Source organism: Triturus cristatus, chromosome 1_2 (assembly GCF_964204655.1).
Source record: "Triturus cristatus chromosome 1_2, aTriCri1.1, whole genome shotgun sequence".
Classification (NCBI taxonomy): Eukaryota; Metazoa; Chordata; class Amphibia; order Caudata; family Salamandridae; genus Triturus; species Triturus cristatus.
This window is the reverse complement of record NC_140580.1, coordinates 763419372-763425891: the sequence shown is the minus strand read 5'-3', so window position 1 is coordinate 763425891 and position 6520 is coordinate 763419372.

The following is a 6520-nucleotide window of genomic DNA, read 5'->3' as shown; positions in this document are numbered from 1 at the left end:
CTGTGATCATTGTAACTCAGATGAAAATAAAAAAAAAATGTTTTAAAAAGTGAGTTACAATAGAGCTATAATAATAGTTCTGGATTTTTGACAGTTGAAATTGTTGCACCTAGTAGCTGAGCTTTTTGGATGTTAAGAGAAAGGCAATCTGGCAAGCAGACAAGCGTGGGAAGATTTGTTTTTAGAAAACAGACCAGATCGGGACCTTCAACTCCTCCAGCAATACATAGATTCTTAGATTGATCTTTCTGTTGTTGTTTTCCAAGTCTTCAGTTTGTTTTATAGGAGAGTGATCTCTTTAGCCATGAATGCAACCTTAGCCTTGACATCTTGAACATCATTAAACTTTTCTTCTTCAGGTATTCATGAATCCAGATTGAATCACTTTCCTCCAGTCCTTTGAAGAGTGCTGTTCTGTTCTATGATGAATGGTATAACTGTTCCAGAATGTCTTTCAAAGTGAGTACAAAGGGCGATTTGTAGGAGATGCAGGATCTTTACATCTTTTATTGTCCACACTCTACTTCTTTGCGAGAGGCTGTGGTCATAAAGACGTTGCAATGGATTTACGAATTGCAGATGTCCGATTGTCACCTTCAAAGTAGATTTATTCAGCCATGGTGCTCTTCTCCACAGCCAAGATACTATATCTGTAGGAACTTAAAACAAGAGGAAATTGTGTGCTTATCAGAGCAGGGGACAGATTTTGTTCTTCCCATGAATTATAGCACAAAAATATAGACATTAGTTCAAAAGGTATTATTCAGGAGTGTATGAGCAAACATAGTGGTGACAAACAGTCAAACTCAAAGTGAATAAATGGCAACTGCTACATATTAGGATAAGTCCGTTCAGCCAAAAAATCCAAACAAGCGGCCTTGGTAATGCAATTTTGAAGAAAACAGCATTAATTTTAACTGAAATTCAGAGGTATAAGACTTAAAGGTGTTTTTAGCCCTTGTGCGTCATCATCGTAAAAAACAAAATGGGGTAAGCAATGGGTCAGTGTGAGAAGCAGAAGAAAATCTGAATTTCCTGTCAAAACAAAGAGCATGCAATGGACTAATGGACTTAACTTGCTGCTCCTCAGCCTTTCTGATGCTTTAACCAAATTTGTGCACGTAATTAAATTGACGTGGCATCATTCTCCCAATGTTACTACACCGTCATGGGAGCTCTGAACTTAAGTAGCCTTCTTGTGGGGCAGCAAGCCAAACCCCCCCTCCCACCCCCAATCTGTTTATTCTTACTTTGCAAAACTGATCTTCACCAAACAATTTCTTTACTCTAAATATCCATTCATGTCATGAGGGAACCCTCACTCTCCCCCAACTCCAGTGATCTCTCCCATGGGACCCCCATAAGTATCACCCCCAATTCTCTCTGGATTATGACAATGAAGATCAATTGACTTGGTCAAATCATTTTTCACCATTTAATAATGTGCTAATTAACAAGGTGGAATATATAATCTGGTTTGACTTGGTGAGATCTGGTGGTAGCCTGATGTGGTGCTGTGCTTGGAGTGGGAGAGGTAGGAGTGGACTATCAAGTCATTTTGTAAAAAGGGTGATAAGGTGTGTTGTGGTTTTAGTGGGTTTAACATGGCTTGCTCTTGGGACTGCAAGGGTGTGGATCTCTGCTTCGCTGTCAATTGAATGAGTCAATCAGAAGTATGTTGCTGCAGGGCATGCTAAGGTGGAGTGTATTGTGGTCTTTGCTACAGGTGTTCCAACATCGAACAGTGTGCTTGTGATACTGTGGTGAGAGTTATAGTAATGTGTGTATGGCCTTTATTTGGGGAATTGTGGTACTTGATGTGGTGATGTATTGGGAGTTGCAGCTAAATGATTTGGGAGATGTCTGCACTAATGGTGTGCCATGGTGTTATGAGTACTGATGGACTACAGAGTGATACAGAGTGATAGATTGTCTTGTCTGGGATGAAAGGGTGTTTAGGTTATGTGAAAGAATGGAGTGGAGTTGGATTTTCAATCCAGAGTTTCCACTGGTGTGGGTGGGGACTGTGTTTGGATCAGATGTAAGAGTGCATAGTTAATGCTGTTTAAAAGGGATTGGTGTCTTGTACGTCAAACGTCCTAACATTGAAGGAAACTGAACTGGGGAAAATGGTAGTAGAAAGAGAAGGATTGATATTAATTGGTAAAGCATTAACGTGGACTCCACTACATAATATGGGTATCAATCAACAAGTATAAAGAACCGTGTTTTATGTAGGTTTTGAAGAACAGATGGTCTGGGGTCAAAAACAACTGATGCAGAAGAGTGTTCCATGGCTCCTCTGCAAGGACTGGAAAGTATACTTGTCAATATTTTGTGTTTTTAAAGTTTGAACTAGTTATAAGGTGAGATCAGCTAAACCCAAGTAGAAGGGAGTGCTCTAGAGTAACAGTTGGGCTTTGCAGAGGTAGGTATTGAAATGTTATGCATCATACAACAGGGCACGTAGCCTCAAAAAGTCTCCCGCAGACTCCTATGCTAATGAGAACACATTGTTGTAAAGTGCTGGAGACACAGTATTGTATCATTGGTCTCAAACCAGCATAACAATTTTACAACGGTTATAACTCCCCCCCCCCCTCCCCTGTGGTGGAGAAGCTCTATCTTTCTTATCCCTGCTCCTCGTGCTGTCCCGGTGTGTGGGGTGATCTCTTCCCTTAGGCAGCCCCCTATATCATGTTGGTAGGTTATCTCTTGATTCTCTTCTATACGGGACTTAGAACTGAAATAAGTGTAGTTCCCTCAGGTTAGGTGGGCACATCGCCAACGGTAGACCTTTTGTGAGGTAGGACAACAACGGCCCCATCTGTACTAAAAATTCTTATAATCATCTCTAAAGATGTCCGACATTCGCTCCATGGTGAGTATCCTCCACAAGCGCGAGTGCCATTGTGCCAGCACTGGGGCGTCTTTTCTCTTCCAGGAAGCTGCGATAACCTCTTTAGCTGCACCTAGGCAAGCCCACATAATTGCCTTATCCGCTATGGTTTGGTGTTCCAATGAGGTGTCCCTAAGACCCAAGAGAGTTACCTCCATGGAACTCGGCAGGGGATAGCCCGGAATCTCCTTCATTTGGGCCAGAATCTCCTCCCAGAATGGCCTAATGGTTGGGCAATCCCACCAAAGGAGTCGGAAATCCCCTAGTAAGCTGTACCCCCGCCAACAAAGATCTGAGGTTTGTGGAAAAATCAGTTTAAGTTTGGTGGGGAACAGATACCAATCAAAAAGTGTTTTGTAGTGTGCTTCCCTTAAATCAAGTAAGTGGTTATTCGTAGCAATGTCCCACCACAGATATTTCCATTCCCTCTCTGCTACTTCTCTTCCCAGGGTTCGCTCTCAGAAGTGAATGTACCTAGGCTTTGGCACGACTGTTGTGGAAACCAAGAGACGATACAAATACGAGATTACCTCTTTCATGGAACCCACCTTTCTTACGAAAGATTCTATTGGTGTCAATTACCTGGTAGCAGCCTTTCTGACTTCAGGGTGGAGTGCCCAGTACTTAAGTTGGAGATAGTGGAAATGCTTGGTGGGTGAGATCCAAAACTCCTGTAAGGATATAGTGATTGTGGAATAAGTCTGAAAGGACAAAGCAACCCCCTTCCCTCCAAGTATCAAACGGGCCCGTCCTCAAAGCCGATGGAAAAAATGGGTTAAAATGGATTGGGTTGTGTGGGGAGGGGAAGGTAGCCCATCCCTGGACCCTAGTGACCTCGTCCCATACCTTGAGAGTAGTCCCGGTAGGAGTGCTTAGATATGCTTTGAGGGGTCTATCGTTCTCGAGTTTCCATAAAACGTCTGAGATTGTCCTGCCCACAATAGCATGGTCCATGTGAAGCCAATGTTTATCTAATTCCCTCATGGACCATTCGGTCACTTCTCTCAGTTGGGCCGCCCTATAGTAGAGCCCAAAATCTTGGAAGGTCGCTCCTCCCTCGGCCCTTGGTCTCCTTAATACATGGAAGGGTAGTCTTGCTCTACCATTTTGCCAACTGTAGCGAGTAATCATGGTGCGCATCCCAGACAGGAAGTCTTCTTCTAGGTCAATCAGGATCGCTTGAAATAGGTATAACAGTTTAGGGAGGACAGTCATTTTGATCGCATGAATTCGTCTCAGCCAGGAGATAAACAGCGGTTTCCAACAATTCAGATCCTGTTGAACCTGTGTGAGTAGGGGTGGGAAATTTGCCTTGAAGAGGCCCTCAAAGCGGGGTGTAATCTGGATCCCCAAGTACGTACGTTTATATTTAGCCCAAGCAAACAGGGTCTCCCCTTGCACAAGTAATCTTTCTCTAAATGATAGCGTTAAGTTTAAAACAGAGGACTTGGTCAAATTAACTCGGAAGCCCAGAGGTATTTCAAATTTCTTCAGCTCCTCCTGCAAAGCTCATAGTGAGGTTCTAGGGGACGTGAGAGTCAATAGGACGTCATCAGCAAAACCCTACCAGCGGCTCGATACTCAGGGCAAACAGCAAAGTTGATAGAGGGCACCCCTGACGGGTACCTCATCCGAGATCGAAAGGGTTCAAGCTCACTCTGTTTACCTGAACCTTAGATCATGGGTGGGCGTAATTGGCTCTGATCATTTTAATAAATGTGTCCCCAAAGCCAAAGCTCTTCAGAGTGAGAAAGAGGAAGTGCCAATCAACTCTATCAAAGGCCTTCTCTGAGTCCAAACACACCAGGACCGCTGGCGTCTTGAACTTGGAGACCTTTTCCATAAGGTGCAGTGTTCTGCGTATAATGTAGTGTGTTTGTCTCCCTTTTATAAAGCCGGATTGGTCAGGGTGGATAATATCTGGCATTAGATTTTCTAAATGAGACGCTAGTATTACAGAGTAGCGTTTAGCATCCAAGTTCATGAGGGCAATCGGCCTGTAGGAGGCACACTGTTGTGGATTCTTCCCAGTCTTTGATATTACCGTAATCAGGGCCTCTGCCATGTATAGTGACATATTTTGCCCTGTCGCTATTTCATTGAATAGTGCAGTCAGTTGGGGTATCAGTTCCGATGCGTAGGTCTTCTAGAAATGAGCTGTTGTTCGTCAGTTCCTGGAGATTTGTGGGGTTTTAATGCTGTAAAAGCTTGCCTCATCTCCTATTCAGAAATTGGTGCATCTAACTGTTCCTTCCATGTTGCGGAGATTTGGGGGAGCGCGAGTAGGGCCAGGTAGTTCTTTTGGGCTGTGATGTTAAGGGGGGTAGCCTATAAAGGTCTTGGTAGAAGTCCACGAAGATATTTGCCTTGCCTATATCATCATGTACTATATCCGATTCGTCATTACTTATGCCCCCTATAAACTCCTGTTCCCTTTTTTCCCGGAGCTGTCGCGCAAAGTGTGTGCCCACATTATTTTCTTGTGCGTATGCGTTGCGGCGCAGTCTTAATAGTGTAAATTCAGCTCTATTGGTGTAGATTGCACCTAGCTTCCCTTTTAGTGCACTCACTTGGAGCTTTAGAACCAGAGTGGGGTTATTTTTATATTCAGATTCTGTCCGGCTAAGTGTGGCCTATAACTCTACCCTTACCTTCGCTCTCTGCTTATTCAGAGCAGAGGTCAGTGCAATACACATCCCACGCAATACAGCTTTGAACGCATCCCAATTGTTCAGAGGTGACGTGGCATTCGGCTCATTCATCTGAAAAAACTCATGGATCGCTACCCTCAATTCATCCCACCACAATCTGTCCCAGGTCAGAGAAACAGGAAAGTACCATCTTGGTGGGCCCTGCACTTGCCCACCCCACCAGAGGCATCTAGAATAAGACCCTCTAACCACTGGGAAACAGAGATATAGTCTAACTGTGAATATGTCTGGTGATCGTGTGAGAAATATGTATAATCCTTCAAAGCAGGGTTATGGGACTTCCAAGCATCCAGCAGTCCCAAGGCGTGAGATGTGTGTTTTAACATTTTAGGGAAAATCCCTCCCGCATCTCTGTGGGGCTAAGTACTGTCCTCCGTCGGGTGCCAAGTAAGGTTAAAATCCCCCATTAGCACTATCTGTCCCTCAGCAAAGCTCCCTATCATGTCCAATAGTGCAGACATAAAGGCTGTCTGGCCCGTGTTGGGGACATAGACCGAGATGAAGGTGACCAATCTCCCCCTCAGCTTCCCCCTCACCATGACCACCCCTCCCCCTCCCTCCCCGTCTGTCTTTATCCCTTCCGGCTGGAATTTAATATTGTTGTGGAACATTATCGCCAACCTGTGGTGTTTTGTATTAGCAGGTGATCTATACAGAAGAGGGTTGCTGTTGTGCCGTAGCCTCAGCTCATCCGATCTCTTGAGATGTGTCTCCTGAAGAGGCACTACATCAAATTGGTGATCGATCAAATATTTCCAGATTTTTGGACGTTTGAGCTGAGAATTCTAGCCCTTCACATTCCAGGAGGCAAGCAATATCATCTCTCTGGTTTACCCCCCCTGTCCTGTTGTCCCTCCTGGTGAACCCTCGTCCTCTGTTCCCTGTCTGAGCTGCGATAGACAAGCTCCCC